The sequence below is a fragment of the Myxine glutinosa genome, chromosome 5, assembly GCF_964187855.1.
Source record: "Myxine glutinosa chromosome 5, kmMyxGlut1.1, whole genome shotgun sequence".
NCBI classification, from domain to species: Eukaryota; Metazoa; Chordata; class Myxini; order Myxiniformes; family Myxinidae; genus Myxine; species Myxine glutinosa.
The window spans coordinates 204,308,656-204,331,393 of NC_136265.1; the positions used below are offsets into that span (position 1 = coordinate 204,308,656).

Sequence of the window (22,738 nt, forward strand, 5' to 3'; positions counted from 1 at the left end):
ATCCAAAACCTTGACCTTTTCTACCCCCGCTAATTCACCACAGATCCAGTTTTTTGAAATTCCAACTTCTTTCCTGGAAGTCCTTGCAGTGTCCATATGTTTTATTCTTCTCCCACCTCCCACCAAGCCCTCTCCCTCCCACAGTTCTCTCGATGTCCCTGCTCTCAAATGTTGTGTTTGTGTCCTGCCCCCTCTCTCCACATCTTGTCTCCCGCTCCCCTTATTTTGTGTTTTATGTGTCGGTTTGACTTTTTGTGTAATTCATGGTAGCTCTTTCACGAGCCTCGATCTTGTATACAAAAAAATAAATAAATACTGGATCATCGTCCTGCTCATTCAGCATTACCTGTACCCCTCTCAACCTTCCCAAGGCGTTGTTTTCAAACAACTCAGGGTATTGCCTGACGATGTCATCGGTGGTGATGGGAACTGAATAATTGAAAATATTTTCCTTGGGAAGGGAAAATTTTGAAATAATATCTCCACCCAGTAATGAAGGTCCTGCTCCATCGACCACCGCACTGTAACAAAACCACATTTCTCCCCAATTTGAACACACATTTTTCTCACCAAAGCATTTGATGACATCACCTGTGTAGCTCTTCAATAATATTGAAGTTGGTTTCAAGGTATTGATGTCACCGGACAAACGTTGAAAATGACGACTGTTTAGTTGAGTAACTGAACTTCCCGTATCAATTTCCATCGAAATCTCTGTTCCGTCGATGGAGATTTCGAGTTGGTAGTGAGGAGTCGTGTTTTTTGAAACAGATGTGGAGTTAATATGCATTAAATGCATCGTATCCAGTCCAGCTCGTCCTCTGACTCATCGCTCGAAGCTATAACATGATGGGTTTGTTTCAAAAGACGTTTTGCACTTTTGCTGTTTCCTCAAACACACCTTAACCTAATGACCCTCATGCCGGCAGTATCCGCAGATGGTACGAGGATGTTTGTATGTATCAGCCAGATGTTCCGTAGAGCCACATCTGTAGCAACGTTCTTCCTTTGGAAACGGTAGGGTCGTTTTTCCGACTGATCCTTGAAACGAGGACCACGATGCGAATTGTTTTGTTTTTTTATACTCGCTGTAAAGCCCACGGAGTCCGACACCCCTGGCTCTCCATAGTTGAATTGTTTTACTTCCTTTTCATCCGTTTCCTCAGCCGCAGCCAAAGCTTGTTCAAATGTTCTGTCCTCAGAAAGTAACTTTTTCCTGGTGGAATGGCTGTATGCACCTCCAACAAACTGGTGTTACATTCATGGGGTGGATTGTTTAATGATTGTACACTCGTGGGGTTGGGCTTTGCAATGACGAGAAGCTGTGATCGTTTGGGGGTGTATCTTATGTGAAATTCAGGACCGGCTATGAAACCAGATTTGCTCTTTTTTTCTTCCTTCCTTTTCGACTTTATTTTTATTCTTTTGTTTAAGAAAAACAAACAAAGATCTTCCTTATCGACCTTCTCCCTCCCACCGGAGCTCTACATAATTGAATAGAGAAAGAACCTCTGGGAAGAAAAAAAATAAAAGATAAGACGAGGTGGAAGAAGAGTGCGTCGGATCGGTGGAAAATGGTGAAAACGAACGCAGGATGCACGGTCCAAGTTTTGACGAGAAACTCGGCCTGTGTGAGCTTTTTGCGGCTTTGATTAATAATCTCTGAGGGCTGCCTGTTGGAGACACAGTCGGTGCCGGAGACATTGGGGTGGAGGAGGATTTTCTTGGTACACGTGCGATCGTGAGCAAAAAATGGGAGAGGAAGCAGAAGCTTTTGCTCCTCGTCAAGTTTCGTCTGAGCCGGCCGGAGGCAACGTGCGGCTTCGTGGTCTTGCAGGAACTGCTCTGGGCAAGTCGTTCATGGAGTTTGGGGGACACCCACTGAGAAAGAGCAGAGTGGAGTGGAGGCGCCACCCTCGGGACATGTGGTTGGGGTGAGGCAGCCAGGACGCCATCTGAAACAGGCCTAAATTCCCCTCCTCCCATCCTCCCCTACCCTCCCGGTTTTATTTTACTTTTCATTTTCTTTATATCTTGGCGAATATTTCTTTGTTATTTTGCTACCCTCTCCCTCTCCTTTGGGATTAGCTAGGGATACCGGGTGGGTCGTTTAATTGTCTTGTCTGTTTTTTCTTGGCACCTGTCTGTCCTTTAATTACTTGAACTTTGCCGCTGCATATCAGCGGGATTTCTTTTCGTTACGATTTAGCTTTTCCTGGGTGTTGTACCCTGTGTTTTTTTCTTGATTCTGAGTGAAGGATTTGCATTTATTCCCCTGTTTTGAATTTGCATTGCATATCTTGATTGGCATACTGTGTGCTGCATTTTGGGGGTGGGTGTAAAATTGCTTCAGCATTTCGATGGTAACTTCGCTCGGTCATTTCTGACTGCTCATATGGCACGACCCGCCCATGGCGAACGTATTGGTCTCCCGAGCACATCGATTAGCATCTCCGGTGCAATAGGCAGTACCCCGAGCCCTTCACGCAGGGGCCAGGTCGTAACAAGTGGTGTCAGGAGTGGGACGGCAGATCGTCTTAGGGAGGCAAAGAGAAAGGAGGAGAGTATTGATATGGACAAGTCCAACGTTCAATTTGAGGAAAAGGGGGAAAGGGTAACTGATTCCAGCCAGCTGGAGGGTGCTAAAACAATTTCTCCCGGCCACCCATTGGATCACAGTAGCCCAGGAACAGGCAGTGACAGCAAGTTGGTGTCGCCCATGCTGAGGGACATTGGCCAGCAGTTGAGTTCCATAATGGCCATACTGGGGGTGCAAACTGGGAAAATGGATGCTCAGAGGGCTGAGATAAATGAGAAGATGGATGTTCAGAGCACAGAAATAAGTGAAATGAATGAGAAGATAGACGTTCAGAAAGCTGAAATAAATAAGAAGATGGTTGCTCAAAGAGCTGAAATGACCGATAAGATTGATGCTCAGAGGGCTGAGGCCAAAGACATGAAAGGACAGATGACGGGACTTAAGGAGGAAATGGAAACTCATTTCCAAGTAATGGAGAAGAAGTTGGAAGGGATTAGGACAGATCAGATTAAAGAACAGAATACTTGGCATATGGAGGACATATCACAACCCGGGAATGCCTCAAAATCTGCTGTAGAGCTAAGCGGGCTTAATGCTTCCGTTACCATGGGGACGATGGCGGGTAATGCATGCAGTCGAGACATTGCATGTGGCCCTTATAATGGGGAAGAAAACTTAGAGGTATATTTAGCACAATTTGAGTGCATTGCCAGGTTGAACAGTTGGAGAGTTAGTCAAAAGGCGGCTATGCTGGTAGCGTCATTGAGAGGAAGGGCATTGGGGATACTGAATGACCGGCTATAAGACCCACTGGGCTATGATGAAGTGGTACAATGCCTCACAAGACGTTTTGGGACAGCACATCAGATCGAGTTGGTATGGGTACAGCTCACGCAGCGGAAGTGGCGACCCCCGGAAACATTCCAGAATCTGGCGGGTCACATTGAATGCTTAGTAAAGCTAGTTTACCTGGAGGTGAAGGGACAGGGATTTGAAAATCTGGCTCGTGAGTATTTCATAGCAGCCATAGGTGGGTAATTGCAATCACAAGTTCGTCTACAATGGCCTCAGGGTCTGTATCATGCGGCGGAGATTGCTTCTGAATTGCGGATCATTAATACACAGCGGTCGCCCCATACGCAACGGGCAGTAATTTGTCAGGCACATCACCCAGAAACCGAAGAGGTGGAGACTCCCAAGCGGTATGAAAGACCGGCTGACGGTATTGAAAGGTGAGAAGGTTACGCCACCAAACAGGATGTGCAGAGGCTTCATGAGGTGATACAGCAGGGTTTTGGGACCTTAGGGAAGCAACCTTGGGGGGGACCACCAGGAAACAGGGTGTTTTCTGATCCCCAGGGAAGGGTCCCCACATGCTGGGGGTGCGGAATACGGGGCCACTTGCAGTCGGAGCAGTAGCGGACTGGGTCTTAAAACCGGCCCGGGCATCCTTCACCTAGGTCGGCCCATTATTCATTTATATGACACCGCATTCAACCCCTGTCCGTCTCTTCTCCTTCTCCGTCCTTTCTGTTTGGTTATTTAATTATGTATTTTTGTCTTTTTTGTCTTTGTTTTATGTACTATGTCAAAGCGTCTTTGGGTTTCTTGAAAAGCGCTATACAAAATAAATGTATTATTATTATTATTATTATTATTATTATATGTTGCTTATCTGAGAAAATAGATGAAATGCTTGAAAAAAAATAAAAATAATAAAAATACACTAAAAATTAAATTTATTTTCAGTAACACAAGCACATGTCATGTCTAAGAGAGTAGGTGCCTGCACAGTTTGCTGCTTCTGGCAGCCACACCATCAATGATATCCTTAGTTCAAGTTTGGCCAAGATCCCTTTTTCCACAGACATCAACATGAACGCCTCAAGATGTTCTTGTGTCATTGTACTTCGCAGACGGCTTTTGATTTTCTTCAAAGCAGAGAAAGACCGTTCACATGCCACTTGTGACACAGGTAGCGTTAGCAGCAGCTTGTAGACAAGCCCAATGCGCTTGTAGGCATCAGTGAAGAGGTTCAACTTGAAGAGCACCTTGTAGCAGCAGAGAGGACAGGCTTTACATGACTTACATGTACTTGGCAGAGTCTTCCTGTCCTGTTCAGACTCACTGGCCTACTGCACTGTATAAGCATCTGCTACTGACTGTTTCAGTGTTGACCATTGTTCTCCAAGGCTTCGCAGTTCTTTTCGTAGTTGTTCCGCAGTGACACCATCATCAAATCTCAGCAAATGTTTATGCAGCTCTTCCATAGCTCCCGATGGAACTTGGTCAAGGTTCCTTGGGTGAAGAAGTGAGAGATCAGCATACAATGTTGATGTTGCTGATCTGTCAAACCGCTGCTCAATGCTGCTCACAATAGTGTCCACTATTCGGTTGTACACTTCAATGCGATACTTCTTTATTGGGTCAGAAGCTGATGTAGCCTCATATATGGACAGTTCGCCATCAATACGTTTGTGCTGTCTTTGCCGTTTTATAGGAAGGGACTCTTCCATAACAAGATTTACATCCATTTCATCCAGCTGGTCATTAACCCAATGAACAAACTTTGCTGCTGCATCATGACAAGCTTGGAAGTCATCCCGTAGCATCTGCATATTCTCTAGCAATTCATCCACCATCCGGTGCACAGTCAGCAGATCCAATTGCACAGTTTGTAGATACTTGGAGAGCGCTGTAGTGCGGGAGAATACTTGCAGATATACTTGTGCAGTCAGAATTGTTTCAAACTGCAGGAGACTGGCATTGTATCCCTTCCCCTTGGCCTTAACAGCTGCTTGGATCTGGTCAGCAACTAGTATGGCATTAAGAGTGGTGATAACTTCCATGAAAAGCACTCCAGTTGGGTTGTTGAATGAACCAAAAACCTTCTTCAAGGTGGCATCCTTTGACCACCATCTAGTTTCTCTGATAGTTCCCATTCGTTTAGTGGAGTGGAGTGTCGCACACTTCACAGTAGACACACACACTTCACAGAAGTGGAGTGTCGACTCCAGATGTTCATTCGCTGATAAGATTCCCGAAAGAATACTGCAATGTCATTCAGTAGTGAGAACAGTGATGCGCTAGTCACCACAACACTTGTAGCTTCGGTCACAACGAGATTTAACACATGCACATGGCACCAAACATGGATCTGCATTGGAGCTTCCTTTGATAGCAGAGTACTGAAGCCTTTGTAGCACCCCTGCATGTTTGCTGCACCATCAGTTGAGTTTCCAACACAGTTCTTGAGGCCAAGATTCAGTCCTAACAAGTCTTCAGAAACAAGTTGCACAAAAGCCTCGCCAGTAAATTCCTCACATTTCACCACACTCACTAATCTTTCTTGGATAGTGCCAGTGCTATCAACATATCTAAGAACAACAGAGCACTGGTCTTGTGTTGAGATGTCTTGAGTGGTATCAATTTCCACAGCAAACATGTCTGTTACTTCTTCAGAAATCCACCGACGTAGCTTATCCCGGATAACTGTGATAACAATTCACTGTAGTTTTAGACAGCAAAGTTACCAAGGAGCCTCGACCTCATGAACTCTTTGCCTTCTCATGTTGCTTCTTGCTGTTCTGGACAACGTGAGAGAGATGATCGGCTCTGCAGGAATCGTACTTCCGAAGTAGTTTTACAACCTCCAGAAATGTACCATGGTCTATCTCCTCATTGTCAAGTGTGTATGCTGCTTCTTCATTACTTCCTCTGTAGCTCAGTCCCCTCTTACCAATGAGTTTGACCACATCCACAACTCTTTCCATCACTTGTCATCTCTTTCTAACCTCATCATGATGGCTACGTGCGAGCAGGTGAGAAACGCTGGACTGTTGTCGATCGACCAGGTATGCTGTAGAGCATCTCAAATGAAAAGAAGAGCGTTCATGTTCTTCATCACGTGTATGTACATGTCGCCAGTCAGTCATTCCCTCGATGAACGTGGACCAGTCTGAGGTGCTGGAAAACGCCAAGCACACTGTGAAGAGAAGTGAAGAGAATGATTGCCATTGTTGTATGACAACCACCATCTGTTTGTACCATCTTTTCGCATGAAACACCTCTTGACCACTCGGTTGTCAGTTTTTTTATTAGGGTGGTAATTCCAAAACAGCAAACAATCTTCATCTCTACATGGTTTCTTAAAGTAGTTAATGGAGGGGTATCCCTCCTCTGCAAGTGTAGCAGCTGCAGCAGGTACATCTCTCTCAGCTGACCGCACCTGTTCGTGTTCACCAATTTGCACCAATTCTGCCGATTCAGCTGCTAATTGGTCATCTACTGATTCAGCTGCCATTTGGTCATCTACTGATTCAGCTGCCAATTGATCATCTACCAATTCAGCTGCTGATAGTCCAGCTACCGATTCAGTATCCTTATCCCCGTGTTCACTGACTTCACCAGGCCCAGTATTAGTACTCTTGAACAGATCCAAAAGGTTTCTGCACTTTGAAGCACTATCTGACAGTTTCTTCTTCTTTCTATCACATTCCTTCTCAGCACCTCCTTTGCTTCTCTTCTGGTTTGCTTTATCCATTGTTGGTTACAGATGCAGATGCTGAAAAAAAAAAAAATTAGCATCGTAAGTCAGTTCGCGACATTGTTATCAACTAGGGCATGCCCGTACTATATCTATATCTAAAATTATATCCCCCCCTCTATTTACATGAATGGTTTGGTCCATTCGCAACGACCACAGAACCCCCCCCCCCCCCTCTATTTACATGCAATGGTTTGGTCCAAAGCGAACGGTTTGGTCCATTCGATGTGATTCGATGATTCGATGTGAATGGTTTGGTCCATTCGCAACGACCACAGAACCCCCCCCCCCTCTATTTACATGAATGGTTTGGTCCATTCGCAAAGCCAAAGCGAACGACCACAGAACCCCCCCCCCTCTATTTACATGAATGGTTTGGTCCATTCGCAAAGCCAAAGCGAACGACCACAGAACCCCCCCCCCCCCCTCTATTTACATGAATGGTTTGGTCCATTCGCAACGGCAAAGCGAACGGCGAACGGCTAAATCGCCATAGCTCGGTAAGTACTTGTCCGATTAATTTCAAACCTTGAAAAGGCACATCCTCGGGTCCCCAGCAATATACCTGGCAAGTTTCAAGTATATCGGACCGGTAGTTGTCGAGAAACAGCGGTCACAGACAAACGTACAGACGTACAGACGTACAAACGTACAAACGTACAGAGATTATTGTTATCAATACTAGATCAGTCGTCAGTAAACCTATCTAAACTTACTTGGCCTATCGGCTCAAAATCCTGTTTACTGTTGACTTGGTAGTTTTTACAATGAAGGAAACACGTATCGGGAGTACATACGACATAGCGATTGTGAATGTAACAGCTCTGAGGCATCTTTCGCTTCGCATCGCAGTGACAGTGAGCACCAACATGGCGGCTGTAAGACTAAAATCTGGCTTCAAACCCCTCACCTCACAGCCCACAGCCTTCAACCAGACATATTAACATGCTCCTCCCCCTTCATTCCCGTTCTTCAAAGCAAAGCGGTAAAAATTGTTGTGTCGCCATTATATATGACGAGCAACGGCACCCGCCCTAAGGGCTGGGCTTCAATTAGGAGGCGCGATTTATTTTAACATCCGTTAAATATCACACGCAAATCATCAAAATCTAAACAGTATTTTTAGAATTTCAATAAAAAAACCACATCACTGTTCATATCGGTAAATATTGTTCCATCGTGTTTCAAATCGTGATTAGTGATATCAACTGTACGCTTTTCTTTAGGAAAAAAAATTGAATGATTTTGTACGGTACCTCTTCTTCAGCTCAGAACTTCAGGATACACGACATTGCTGATAAAAGTTCCTTTTCTCTCTTTGAAGTTCTTGGCAAACATTTTTATATTGTCACTGCTGCCAACGCGACGCCATGGCATTATTCATAACATTCATTCATTCATCTATGTGATCATTAAACATTATTCTTACGCTCATTAAACGTTCATTAAACGTCCATTAAACGATTACGAAAATAAAAACGAAAAACATTACGAAATGACGTTCACACCGTCACATAAAACACTACCGTCAACACAAGTCACAAACATCGTCACAAACGTTACGTTACGTAATTCAAACCGTGAACACATCGAATATTGGAGAGCCCATTGCGCAAACGATTTGTTTTCTCTGGTACGTGTTACTGGGCGGGTACCGTTGCTACTAATTATAATGAGGCGTCAGGGGCGACCTTTTGAACTTTTGATATTTAGCGGGGAATCCCCGGGGATGGAGGCAGAAGTTTTCCGTGAGATTTTTTTCCAGCAGTTTTCTTATCCAACCCAGCGGCCCATTTTTTACCCAGCGGTCCCAGCCCACCGGGCATTGCCCAAATGCCCTATGGCCAGTCCGCCCATGAGTCGGAGTGTAGGTGGCACGGACGGCAATGGGAGTTCGCAGGAGGAAGGGGACCGAGACTGGATGTAAATAAAACATCCATGGCAGTCACTCCGATAGGGGGGTGTTAAGCCATATCGCAGAAGGGAGATCAGAGGCCCCAAGACGAGATGGAGCTAGTCATTCGGGAAACCGGACGTAGCCGGTCATGTGGGGCGACAGCCGGCTGTGAATGGGAAAGCCTCAGTCATGGTGCTTGGTTTGAGTGGAGTTGGGGAACAGCTGCAGAATGTTGCAGTTTCTTGTACAGTAGAGGGGAAACAGATTCGAGCAATTGTGGATACGGGGGCGAATGCAACCGTTGTACATCTGGACATGCTGCGATACACAACAAAGGGATGGAAACCACTCACCCCTGGAGCAGGGTATCATCTGAAATTGGCCAATGGGGAGACAGTGCCAATACTCGGGAGTTGAATCATCAACTTGCGGTTGGCTGGGATGGAGTATAACACAAAGGTGTGGGTGGCGAAACTATGTGACCCGTGCTCGATTGGACTTGATTTCTTTGGCCGAGAATGGCTGCCAGTTGAATTTTGATTGGATGTGCTTGAAGATTGGAAAGGACATGGTTATATTTGAGGAGCAGAGAGAAAAAGATCCAAAGGATGCAATTGTAATTGCGCCTGTGTGTGTGACTGTACCGCCAAACTCAGAAATGCTGATCATCGCTCAGCGAGCTGTCGTCAGGTGTGAATCATCCCCGCTGGGTCTAGTGGAACCGATGGAAGAGCCAATGACTTACGGAATCGCAGTAGCACGAACGTTAGCAGGGTCCGAAGGAACACGGGTACCAGTACAGGTGCTAAATGCCACCAATCAGCCAAAGGTTGTGAGAGCAGGCACCCAGCCAGCTACCTGGACGTCGGGGATAGAGGCGGTAGATTGTAATGGGAGGTCCGGAGTAGAGGATCCCACAGGGCGCGACGATGGTGAGTGGCCTGAAGAACTCGCAGATCTGGAACAACGCAGTATTGCAGGACTCGGTGAGGATCAAGTCAAACAGGTCCACTGGTTAATTGCCCATAACCGAGACTTGTTCATGCTAGCGGATAAGAAGCTGGGCCGCACAAAAATGGTAAACCATCCGATTGAGACGGGGGCGGCAAGACCGATTAAGCAACCGCCAAGACGGCTACCATTTGGAAAAAGGAAAACTGCTGAGGAGGAAATTGCCAGAATGTATGCTGAGGATGTAATTTAACCCTCTGATGGAGCATGGGCATCACCAGTGGTCCTAGTGCAGAAGAAGGATGGGACAGTTCGATTTTGCACGGATTACAGGAAATTTAAAGATGTGACCAGAAAGGATTCATATCCTCTTCCTCGAATCGATTAGACATTTGATGCGTTAGCTGGATCGAAGTGGTATAGCACTTTGGACCTAAAGAGTGGCTACTGGCAGGTTGAAGTTGACCCGGCCAGTCGTGAAAAGACCGTATTTTCAGTGGGAACAGGTCTATGGCAATTCAAGGTTATGCCATTTGGTCTGTGCAAAGCTCCCGCCACGTTTGAAAGGCTTATGGACAGAGTTTTGGAAGGGTGGCATTGGAAATCCTGTCTCGTCTATCAGGATGACGTTCTAGTCCATTCATCAACATTTGACCTTGCTATTTCCCAACTGGAACAAGTTTTTTCATGCTTTCGGGAGGCGGGGTTGACATTGAACCCCGGGAAGTGCCAGCTATTTCGGGTGAGAGTCGCCTACCTGGGACACATTATCAGTCGAGAGGGTGTGTTGACCAACTTGGACAAAATCTCAGCAGTGCAAGATTGGCCTACTCCCACGAATGTACGACAGGTACGGGCCTTTCTGGGGTTATGCTCGTACAACCGACGATTTATAAAAGGCTTTGCAGACATCGCACGACCCCTACACAGGTTGACAGAAAAGAAAAACACCAAGTTTGTCTGGGCCAATGACTGTGAGGATGCGTTTAGAGCCCTAAAGGATACATTGACGGGGAGCCCCATACTGGCATTCCCTGAAAGTGAGGGAGAGTTTATCCTGGATACAGACGCGAGCCACTTGGGCCTGGGCACAGTATTTTCCCAAGAGCAGGGCGGCACAGAGAGGGTAATCTCCTACTTCAGCAGGGCTTTGTCTAAACCGGAAAGGAACTATTGTGTAACACAAAAAGAGTTGCTGGCATTGGTGACCGCGGTTGATCACTTCCGACCGTACCTCCTCGGAAAGAAAATTGAGCTTCGCACAGACCATGCGTCTCTAAGATGACTAAGGAACTTCAAGTCGCCAGAGGGTCAGGTGGCCCGCTGGTTATAAAAGTTACAGGCTTTTGATTTCAACCTTGTGCATTGCCCTGATCGGTTCCATGCCAACGCTGATGCCTTGTCTAGAAGACCGTGCACTTTTTTTTTTTTTTTTTTTTTGTATACTGAATCGAGGCTCGTGAAAGAGCTAACATTTATTTCACAAACAAATCAACCAGACAAACAAAATATACAAAAAGAGGGAGCGGAAGTACAAGATGGGGAGAGAAGGGGAAGCACACAACCACAACATTTGAGAGCAGGGAGAAGTGTGGGAGGGAGAGGGCTTGGGGGCAGGAGGCGTGGGAAGGGGAGGGGGGGGGGGGAGGTATAATACACAAGGGGCCCGAAATTAGCAGGGGTAGAAAAGATCAAGGTTTTGGATGGGGGAGGATAAGAGATGGTGGTGAACAGCTGTTTTAAAGACCTGGAGGGTGGAGTGGGATTGAAGAGAGTGAGGGAGTTTGTTCCAGAGGCGGGAGAAAAGAGGCATGAAGGAGTGAAGGTGAGCAGAAAGTCTTGATTTTGGCAGTTTAACCATAAGAGGGTTGCAGGCAGATCTTGTGCGACCTGTAGGAATATTTGGGGGACAGAGCCCAGAGAGGGCTGGGGGGGCAAGGCCAGAGAGGAGTCGGTAGAAGACGGAAAGACCACCAACCTGCCTGCGGTGAGTGAGTGAAAGGCCCTTGGAGTTAGCTTCATCGTGGGAGATTCCAATGATTCTGAACGCTTTGGTTTCAACAGCGTGAAGACGGGCTAGGTGTGAGGCAGGAGCACCAGACCAGAGGGGAGAGCAGTATTCCATAGAGCGGCGGATGAAAGCCTTGTATGTGGTGAGGAGCTCAGGTGTGTCAAGGAAGGACTTCGCATGATGGAGGATGCCCAGTCGGCGACTGGCTTTGGAGGCCAGATTTGAAATGTGGTTTTCCCAGGAAAGATCATGGCAAATAGTGAGACCCAAAAGCTTGAGTGACAGAACTTCTTGGAGAGGATTATTCAGAAAGTGGATGGGAGGGTTTTCCAGTCGGTCTTTTCGGAGAGACATCGTAAGAGTGTGAGATTTATCAGGATTGAAAGACATGTTCCATTTGTTTGCCCAGTCTGATTTTGTCCAGGTCTGCAGAGAGTGAGGAGGCTGCAGACTGCCGATCTGAGGGATGAGGCATTGAGCAAGGTTACCACTATTGTGAAAGAAAGGACAAGAGGGAGGAGGAGGAGGAGGAGGAGGAGAACAACCAGACTGATCATGTGTGTGTAATGCGTGGAAGTGTGCAACCCACAGAGTGATAATGATCTGCTGACGGACTTTGGTGGAGTACAACGAGAAGACTCTGACTTGAACATGGTCATTACCTGGAAGGAGGCAAACAGACGACCGGACTGGGAAGAGGTAGCGACTCTTACGCCAGACTTGAAAGTGTACTGGGGACAATGGGACAGTCTCGGTTTAGGTGATGGAGTACTTTACCCGAGGTGGGCAGTGGCCGCCACGAACAAGTATGTGTGGTTACTGGTAACACCACAGCGGAAGAAGTCTGAAATATTGGGGTGCTATCACAGACCAAAGGCAAGGGCCACTTTGGGGTAAATAAAACGCTAAAGAAGATCTGGCAAAAAAAATTTCGGTTCCATTGCAAAAGAGACGTGGAGGCCTGGTGGCGCAACTGTGATAAGTGTTCTGCTAAGAAGGGCCCCTTGAGGAAAGAATTAGCCCCGTTGCAATTATACAAAGTGAGCGCACCCTTGGAGAGAGTGGCCATGGATATTACAGGACCTTTTCCAGAAACCGCCCGGGGAAACCGGTACATCCTAGTCGCTATGGACTATTTTACGAAGTGGCCCGAGGCTTATGTGTTGGCAAGTGTAGATGCGAATACAGTCGCGCGGGCACTTGTGGATGGTTTCTTCACCCAGTACGGCATCCCTTCTGAGCTACATTCAGATCAGGGCAGCAATTTTGAGTGAGGTTTTTCGAGCAATGTGCAATCTTCTAGGTATACAGAAAACTCAAACCACTCCTTACCATCCTCAATCCGACAGCATGGTAGAACGTTTCAATCGAACCCTTGCTACCCAGCTGGCAATGTATGTGAATGATACTCACACCGACTGGGATGAGGGGTTACCACTGATTCCACTGTCATGCAGAACGGCGGTGAGCGAAGCCACCGGTTACACACCCGCACTCCTGATGTATGGTCGAGAACTAAGACTCCCCCCAGATTTGATTTACAGAGGACCACCCAATCAACACGTCCAGACCTGGCCCCACTCTGTCGAAGGCCTACAACGTGATATTGAACAGGCGCATCAGTTTGCTCGGGACAGGTTGCAGCGCTCCGGACAGCGCATGAAAACTAAGTACGACACACAAGCCTGAGGAAAGCAGTTTAAGGAGGGAGACCTGGTGTGGGTGAGCAACATGAGGCGGCGGAGAGGGCTCTGTCGCAAGTTTGCCGATCGTTTGCAGGGTCTGTGTCTAGTGATGAAGCAAGAAAATGACGTCATTTATCACGTGCGACAAGGACAGCGAGTTGCGCCACGCGTCCTCCACCGGAACAGGCTGAGGGAATATAATGGGGACTCCATCCCTGAGTGTGTACGATTCGGCCAAAATAAGTTGGGGAAGGGACCGAAAACCCACACTCCAAATAACTGTACCCCACCAAAGCATGACCCAGGGGATGAAATCGGTAAAAGCAATTTGGCCGGCCAAAGTGGAAGGGCCAAACGCAATATTCAGCGTCCAGCTTATCTCCGCGACTATGACTTGACTTGAGAGGATGCGCGGATAGGTTTATCGGGAGGGGTTGTTGTCCTTGTTCCCCCCTTCCCACACCTAGATTCGGCAGAAACTACTTGCAATATTCCTCATGGCGTTCCCCATCTTTGCCTCAAGCTTGGAAGAGAGAGAGAGAGGGATGCAAGTTGGTTACCTTGCTTGCTGTCGCTTGAATTCTGTAAACCATCAGGACACAACAGTTTTTTGTTGTTGTTTCTTCTTATAATTATTATTTTAACTGTGCCATGTGACTATATTGTGATGGAGGACCATGGTCCCTATGTTTTGAATTTTGTGTAAGTATATGTTCTGTGTTCTAGGACTAAACAAGGGTAGAGTAGGGACAACCGCATTTACTTCAATTAGATTATACTAGCAACGGTACCCGCCCTATATTCAATTGGAAGGCCCAAATGAAAAGGTAAAATATCAGAAATTGAAGGCTTTTTTCATTTTAAACGATTCATATAAACATCCGTGAAATCATATCACACGCAAATCATCAAAATATAAACAGTATCTTACTATAATTCACCAAATGTCCCACAGTGATCGATACACTATGATCGTGATGATCGTGATCGTGAATCGTGATCGATAATCGTGTTCACAATTGCTATGTCGTATGTACTCCCGATACGTGTTTCCTTAAGTTGAAATGGGTTAGAATTCTCTCAAGCAGGGATTCAACCCGTGTCCTTATAAAAGGTCTTTGTCCGAGGTCACCGAGTCCGATCGGTGCAGCTGTGCAGCGATCGGTGCAGCCGTTTGTGCGGCACCTGGGAAAACAACATCGTCACAATGAGAACAATGAACGTTATGTGAACGCGAATGTTATGCGGGAGTCCAAACCTGAGAATGCTGGAGACTAAAGCTGAAATTGGGAAAACTAAATAGCCTATTTTACTCCTGGAGATCCCAGGATTATCCACCCAAAATATCTTTGCGATCGGTTCAGCAGTTTTTACGGTACCTTCGAACAGACAGACAGACAGACAGATGGATATTTGGTGAATTATAGTAAGATAGTAGAGCCGGGACGGCTCTGGAAGAAGGATGGGAGCAGTGTTACATTAGTGGGGTGGATTGTTTAATGATTGTACACACGTGGGGCTGGGCTTGCAATGACGAGAAGCTGTGATCGTTTGTGGGTGTATCTTATGTGAAATTCCGGGCTGGCTGTGAAACCAGATTTGCTCTTTTTTTTTCTTCCTTCCTTTTCGACTTTATTTTTATTCTTTTGTTAAAAAAAACCAAAGATCTTCCTTATCGACCTACTCCCTCCCACCGGAGCTCTACATAATTGAATAGAGAAAGAACCTCTGGGAAGAAAAAAAAGAAAGAAGATAAGAAGAGGGGGAAGAAGATTGGGTCGGATCGGTGGAAAAAGGTGCAAACGAAAGGACGCGCGGTCCAAGTTTTGACGAGAAACTCGGCCTGTGTGAGCTTTTTGAGGGTTTGATTAATATCTCTGAGGGCTGCCTGTTGGAGACACAGTCGGTGCCGGAGAGATTGGGGTGGAGGAAGATTTTCTTGGTGCACGTGGGATCGTGAGGAAAACGTGGGAGAGGAAGCAGAAGCTTTTGCTCCTCGGCAAGTTTTGTCTGAGCCAGCTGGAGGCAAAGTGCGGCTTCAGGGTCTTGCAGAAACTGCCCTGGGCAAGTCTTCTTGCAGAACAAGTCCTGGACAAGAAACTGCCCTTCGTGGAGTTTGGGGGACACCCACTGAGAAAGAGAAGAGTGGAGTGGAGGCGCCACCCTCGGGACATGTGGTTGGGGCGAGGCAGCCAGGATGCCATCTGAAACGGGCCTGAATTCCCATCACGGTTTTATTTTACCTTTTATTTCCTTTATATCCTGGCGAATATTTCTTTGTTATTTTGCTACCCTCTCCCTCTCCTTTGGGTTTAGCTAGGGATACTGGGTGGGTCCATTTAATTGTTTTGTCTTGGCGCCTGTCTGTCCTTTAATTACTTGAACTTTGCCGCTGCATATCAGCGGGATTTCTTTTCCTTACGATTGAGCTTTTCCTGGGTGTTGTACCCTGTGTTCTTTTCTTGATTCTGAGTAAAGGATTTGCATTTATTCCCCTGTTTTGAATTTGCATTGCATATCTTGATTGACATACTGTGTGTTGAATTTTGGGGGGTAAGGGGGGTGGGGTGATGTAAAATTGTGTCAGCATTTGGATGGTAAATTCGCTCGGTCACTTCTGACTGCTCATACGGCGCGACCCGCCCATGGGGAACGTATTTGTCTCCCGAGCACATCGATTATCTCCGGAGCAATAGGCAGTACCCCGAGCCCTTCACGCAGGAGCCAGGTCGCAACACTTGTCCCGTAAAGCACGTGGGAGGTGATTTCCAAAATTACAAGTTACGGCCAAACGTTTGAGCTTGTTAGCATCGTCCGTGACATTCTGGTTTTCACTCTGGGTCGTCCGGTGAAAGCGATAAGTTTCACGATAAGTTTCGATAAGTTTCAGGTGGGAAAGGTATAAAACATATGGACACTGCAAGGACTTCCAGGAAAGAAGTTGAAATTTCGAAAAAGTGTATGTGGGATGAATTAGCAGGGGTAGAAAAGATCAAGGTTTTGGATGGGGGAAGATAAGAGATGGTGGTGAACAGCTGTTTTAAAGACCTGGAGGGAGGAGTGGGATTGAAGGGAGTGGGGGAGTTTGTTCCAGAGGTGGGAGAAAAGGGGAATGAAAGAGTGAAGGTGAGCAGACAGCCGAGATTTTGGCAGTTTAACCATAAGAGGGTTGCTGGCAGATCTGGTGTGACCTGCAGGAATATTTGGGGGACAGAGCACAGAGAGAGCTGGGGGAGCAAGGCTGGAGAGGAGTCAGTAGAAGACAGAAAGACCACCAACCTGCCTGTGGTGAGTGAGTGAAAGGCTCTCGGAGTTAGCTTCATCGCAGGAGATTCCAATGATTCTAAACGCTTTGGTTTCATCAGCGTGAAGCCGAGCTAGGTGTGAGGCTGGAGCACCGGCCCAGAGGGGGGAGCAGTATTCCATTGAGCTGCGGATGAAAGCCTTGTATGTTGTGAGGAGCTCAGGTGTGCCAAGGAAGGACTTCACACGACGGAGGATGCCCAGTCGGCGACTGGCTTTGGAGGCCAGCTTGGAAATGTGGTTTTCCCAAGAAAGATCATGGCAGATAGTGAGACCCAAAAGCTTGAGCGACAGAAATTCTTGGAGAGGATTGTTGAGAAAGTAGATGGGAGGGTTTTCCAGTCGGTCTTTTTGGAGAGACATAGTAAGAGTGTGAGATTTGTCAGGATTGAAAGACATGTTCCACTTGTTTGACCAGTCTGTGATTTTGTCCAGGTCTGCAGAGAGTGAGGAGGCTGCAGACTGCCGATCTGAGGGATGAGGAATGGAGCGGCAGAGAGTGGAGTCATCAGCAAAGAGATAGAGAGGATTTTCCAGAGAGTCAGAGAGATCATTGATGAAGACCAGAAATAGCACAGGGCCCAGAACACTACCTTGGGGAACTCCAGCCAGAACAGGCAGGGGCGATGAGAGAAATCCATTCAGGGCCACACGTTGACTACGACCAGAATGGAAGTCCGCAAGCCAAGCGTGGAGATTTCCATGGAAAACATAGGAGGAAAGTTTGGTGAGCAGAGCGGGGTGCCAGACCTTATCGAAGGCACGTGATATGTCAAGGGAGACGGCTCTGATTTCCTGTTTGGCATTGACGACCTCCATCCATTGTTGAGACAGCAGAAGCAACATGTCCAGAGTAGAATGACCTGGTCTGAATCCAAATTGATGATCGGAGATCAAGCCATTGGAGAAGAGGAAGGATTTGATATCCGAAGCAATGATTGATTCCATGACTTTGCTGATAATTGGGCTGATCTCTTTTTGCACCTTTTTTGTATAAAGCAGTAATGTTTGCAGATTTCCAAGATGCTGGCAGATGATCTTGAGCAAAAGAGAGGGTGAAAAGAACAGAGAGAGGGTGAGATGGAGCGGCAGAGCAGGATGTTAGGACCCGTAGGCTGATGCCGTTTGGTCCAGTTGCAGAATCAGAGTCGAGGTTTGACAAAAAGTTCTCCACCTTGTCAGGAGAGAAGGACACAGAGTCCAGTAGAAGTTGGGTTTGACTGGGTAAGGTGGGAACAGAGAGAGATGGGTTTGGGACACAAGATTTTGAGGCAAACACAGAGTTGAGGCATTCGGGATTGGTTCCTGATCGTGCCGAGATGAGGGGATTGGTCCCTGATCGTGCCGAGATGAGGGGATTGGACCCTGATCGGTAATCCCGTGCACGTCCCGACCTGATAAAATAATTTTGTGGTCATTGAAATATGTCAAATGACTTGGATTATTTAAACTTCGTCAATAATTGGTTCACGATTTATTGGTTCACGAGTTATCAAACAGAGTGACCACGATATTCGTCATGGATGTGTTTCTGTCTCACTGTCTGTCTGTCTGTCCGCAGCATAACTACCCGATGATATCATCCGATCTTGATGAAACTTGGGTGGGAGGTTGTTGATATCATGATCTAGTTGTGCCCTGCCTGGAGTGGGTGTATTGCGCCCATTCTGGGCGTAGCCACGCCCGAAAAAGATGTCTTTTTAGTGGGTAATCGAGTTCAAGCTACATCTTCTCCGAGGGAGTTGGTGGAATCTGACAGGAGTTTCGGTATTTGGTTCGGCCAATGTCATGTGTCTAGCCCCACGGAGCTCGATTTTTGCATTTTCGCCCCAAGGTCAACGTCACAAGGCAGGGCCGGATTTAGACATGTGGAGGCCCCCCCTGGGCAGCCTTCAGTAGTGGAGGCACACCCTACCTTAGAATACTAAAAATGTGACAAGACATAGTTTCAGTCATCCATAAAGTATATTCTTCAAGTACAAAGAAAATGAATAAAAATGTACATCTATAAACATCATGACCAATCAATATAAGAATCTAGTTCCTATGTTTCAAGCATAACGAATTTGAATAAGCAAGCAGGCACATCTTTAAACATCATGATCAATCTATAAGAATCTACGAAGTTCCTATTAGATTGCCAGGTGTTCCAATTTTTCATTTCATTTCGTGACCTGAAAATCGGGTGGGCATCAAATTGGCATGATAATATAGAAAAAATTAAGAAATAATGTTCATGACTTTTCACAAGTTGTGAAACCTCCACATTTCCTCAACCTCCACGAACATCATTTCGACGTGGTCGGACACTCAGGGACCTCTTGGTAAAAGCAAAGCACCCACAGCCCCACAACAAACAAACTAGGATCCCCGGCTTCTATAAATGCACAGCAAACAAATGTATTATTCACAAGCATTTACTAGAAGGAAACATATTTTGTAGTTCTAGCACTGGACAAAAATTCCCCATCACCTCCTATATGAACTGCAAATCTACATGGGTCATATACCTAATCACTTGCCAAAAGGGCACCAAACAACATGTTGGAAAAACTGAGAATACACTCTACACACGATTTAATAACACCCGGTCAGAAATCAATAACTTCCACACTAGTCAGGGCAAATCTCTACCTTACACGATACACTTTAATCAACCGGATCACTCGATAAATGACATTCAAATCTTTGCCATTGAATCAATCACAAATCGATCACACACCACGATTCTGAAACGTGAGTCCTTTTGGAAACACAAACTTCGGACAAAAATCCCTCATGGCATAAATTTTGATGATTAAAGCATGTTCCTACATCAACCCAATCAAATTGTTAACCGTAACCCATTCATTCATTCTTTCCTTCATTCATTCATTCATTCACCCATTCTACCTTTATATGTCATTTATATAAATATATAAATATATTATATGAATATAAATGGTACATGAATATATGCTTGTGTGTTTATGTATGTATGTATCTCTATATTTGTATATGCACGTGCATCGGAACTATAACGCAAACGGTAACTGTAAGGTGCGCTTCACTTCCGTTGAACTTGGGGCCTGTGAGTGAGATTCGGCGTGGCTCTTCCTTTTGTATGCATTTTCTACACATATCACACATCTTACAAACATATAACTATACATACTTGACTGATATACATGCCTGCTGTTTTTGTAGACTCAGAGGAGGACCTTTGTTGGTCGAAAGCTTGTCAAATTAAAGATCGAAGTCCTGAAGCTACGTCCACGTCTGATTTAATCTCCCGATTATATATATATATATATATATATATATATATATATATATATATATATATATATATATATATATATATATATGTATATATATATATATATGTATATATATATGTATATATATATATATATGTATATATATATATATATATATATATATGTATATGTATATATATATATATATATATATATGTATATGTATATGTATATATATATATATATATGTATATGTATATATATATATATATATATATATATATATATATATATATATATATATATATATATATATATATGTATGTATATATATATGTATGTATATATATATATATATATATATATATATATATATATATATATGTATGTATATATATATGTATGTATATATATATATATATATATATATATATATATTGTTGCAGATCTTTGAAGCCCGTTCCCATTACAAAGGGGAGATTAAGCCCATTTTTCTCCTTGGGTCTTCGAAACCGCGAGACCGAGTCGCCACTTCCGGGCAGACGTGGAAAAGGGTTTTGGGACAATTTCACACGTACCTTCAGTACCCACGCCGCAGCGGAAGCAGGGATCGAGTCTCGCACGAACCACGCGTGATTGAGTACACCCGAGCGGAATGCGTACCACATGACTCGGGCTGTTACCTTTCTATAGAACCCGATTAGAGCGATCTAATTCGTACCATGCGAGGCCAATGATGGAATTGACAAAACGGTCGAATCAGAAGAAATAACAGAATTTATTTACACGAGTTACAATGATTGGTAGAAGGACAGGGACACAGGGCTGAACTTAAGCAGTCTTATACTAATAACCCAGACAATGGGCCCACTTACACACACGGGGAGATGGAGGAAGAATGTTCGCGCGCCGAACGCACCAGCTTCGGTCGCTCCAGGAACAGCTCACACGGCGTGGCCCTCTGCCGGTCACAGCACGTATCCCGGCGAAGGCAGGCAGGAGGGAAAATCCTCACGGCACGTATCAGGCAAAGGCAGGCAGTAGGAAATATCGCGCGTCTGTGGCCCGGCGCGGGTCTCTCTTTACAGTGCACGATTAATACTGCGCAGAGCGTGGGGAGCAGGGCAAGTTCGTGTACAACGGGGTTATTCAGTTCATACCGTATGACTCGATACGACACAATCTCACGCGCGTTCTCAACTCCGAACTCCAACTCATCTCAAAACCCCGAACTGAACCAGGACTCACTTTCTCTCATCTCAACTCTGGTGGGGGGCTCTGAGCAGGGTTATGTCGCACCGCCCTAGCCCGACTCGAATGTTCCAAACCCCGCCTTTTGCCGCAGTGGTAAGTCACTCCCCTCGAGCCCCGATTTGCAGCTCGTGCTTACCGATGGCTCCTCCTCCGCCTTCCTTCGGCCTCGGTCGACTTGTTCAGGCCTGCCGCGTGGTATTTCGGCGCCAATACCAACCGAAAGCACCATAAGGACACCTAATTTTCATTATCCTACTCAACGCAAAACTAACACAGGAAAGGTCTACGCTTACATTTACTAAGAAATAACTGAACTTAAACGAGGCTACATGTTGTAGTGTAACTAACTAGGAGGGGAAATTAACCTTTATTACAAAACCGCAACAATATATATGCAGTCACGTGAAAAAGTAGGTACACCCCATGTAAAGTTTTGACTTTTTCAACATATTTCAACATACAGCTATTTGATCTTCATTTCAACAATATTGAGAGATAAAGGTGATATAATATAACAAATATCATGAAACATTTACATTTTGTAGTCCATTGTATAATTTAAATAAACATAAATGCAAATTTCGCATGTGGAAAAAGTAAGTACACCCCTACATTTATCACGACTTCAAATACCTAAAATTAGAATCAGGTGCACTAGCTCAGGTGCAAATGCTTAGAACATCGTTAGAGAGGATCTTGGAGGAACCTGTCTTATTTAAACCTCAGACATTTAGTTTGGTTTGCTCTTTGTTGTTGAAGTTTGCGGCGTCACCATGCCGAGATCAAAAGAGCTGTCTGAGGCCTTCATAAATAAGGTTATAGATGCCTACGAGTCTGGGAAGGGATTTTAAAAGATCTCCAAACAATTTGAAATCAATCATTCGACTGTCTGGAAGATCATCTACAAGTGGAGAAGATTCCGAACAACTGCCAACTTGTTCAGGCCAGGCCGCCCCAGCAAGTTCAGCCCGAGAGCAGACCGCAAGATGCTGAAAGAAGTCTCTAAGAACCCCAGAATGTCATCACGGGACCTACAGGTAGCTCTTGCCACTGTTGATGTCAAAGTGCACGAGTCTACCATTAGAAAGAGGCTGCACAAATTTGATCTACTTGGGAGGTGTGCCAGGAGGAACCTTTGCTGTCCAGAAAGAACATCAGGGGCAAGACTAAAGTTTGCCAATGAACACCAAGGCAAAAACCAGCACTTCTGGAACAATGTGCTCTGGACAGATGAGTCAAAGGTAGAGCTATTTGGCAACAGTACCAGAAGACATGTTTGGCGAAAACCAAAGACAGCATTTTACCACAAGAAC

The 22,738-nt window shown here is 45.5% G+C and overlaps 1 protein-coding gene across 2 annotated transcripts in view; it reads right to left on the minus strand.

Annotated features, from left to right (window-relative positions):
• Positions 1-22,738, minus strand: part of LOC137426524 (galactoside alpha-(1,2)-fucosyltransferase 2-like) — a 77,688-nt gene that overhangs the window by 22,742 nt on the left and 32,208 nt on the right. Inside the window, exon 1 of one of the 2 annotated variants that reach the window (XM_078779387.1) lies at positions 21,047-21,155. The exons of the other annotated variant lie outside the window; for it this stretch is intronic. The gene's annotated coding sequence lies outside the window, so the exon portion shown is untranslated. Of the gene's footprint in view, positions 1-21,046; positions 21,156-22,738 lie in introns of those variants that run through there. 2 annotated transcript variants of the gene reach the window in all.